Source organism: Perkinsus marinus, assembly GCF_000006405.1.
Source record: "Perkinsus marinus ATCC 50983 genomic scaffold scf_1104296952136, whole genome shotgun sequence".
Taxonomy (NCBI): Eukaryota; Perkinsozoa; order Perkinsida; family Perkinsidae; genus Perkinsus; species Perkinsus marinus.
This window is the reverse complement of record NW_003208996.1, coordinates 26,194-27,162: the sequence shown is the minus strand read 5'-3', so window position 1 is coordinate 27,162 and position 969 is coordinate 26,194.

Genomic DNA, 969 nt, shown 5'->3' with positions numbered 1-969 from the left:
CCTTACCTAACTAAGGCTATTTCACTAGATTTTCCTTACCTAACGTTAGGATCCTATACTTAAAGACGTCCTTACCTAACGTAAGGATGTGCTATCTGAGGATATTAGGAATCCTTACGGCAATTAAACACAACGTAAAATATTATATAACCGCGATTTGAACCAGGATCTCCCAAACACCAAACACAAACTTTACCACTCCACCATTTCATACTTACTTCTAATGAAATACGAATCGGTTCATCGAAGCATGGACCACAAAGGTAGTGCCTCAAGGCGCCATTCAGCAGATTTAACAGGTATAACCACTTTTATTAACAACTGATACGCGTAATGGATCTTGACGAAGCGGAACTAGGAGATACGAAAGAGGGCACTCATGGCTCAACAGGAAGCTTGGGTAGCTTGGCAGCAAGCTGGTAGAGCGTGGGGCGAAGTTTCAGTTTCTGCTAAGAGGGCCTTTTCTGCTATGGAGGAGTCCTGCAGTAACAAAACGCCTGACTCTAGCCAAGATGAGTATTTGTAAGTAGTTTCATATGAAGTTTCAAATGAGTATCGAAATTATTGTCGAGTTTTGTTAATAGTTGTAAGATTTTTGTTTAAGTTACAAATTAATTTAAAAATGTACATGCAGAGTTTCGAACCAACGACTGTTTGGCGGAGCGCAGCGAGTCGTCTTGCACACTTTTAACCTTAGGATTGCCGGTAAAGTACCCCCCCCCCGAGGTACTTTACCGTGAGGATGAAAATTTCCTTAAAAATATAGCTTGTGAAAACCTGGGCGTCCTAAAGGCCAATTTTTAAGGAAAAAGGCATCCTAATGGCCTAAATCCTAACGGTAAGGATCCTAATATCCTAATGTCCTAACCCAGCCTAAGGAAAGGGCCCTCGTGAACGCCATTTATCCTTAAATTGCATCCTAATGGGTTAAAATCCTAACATTAGGACGCTTGTGAAATGGGCCCCAGG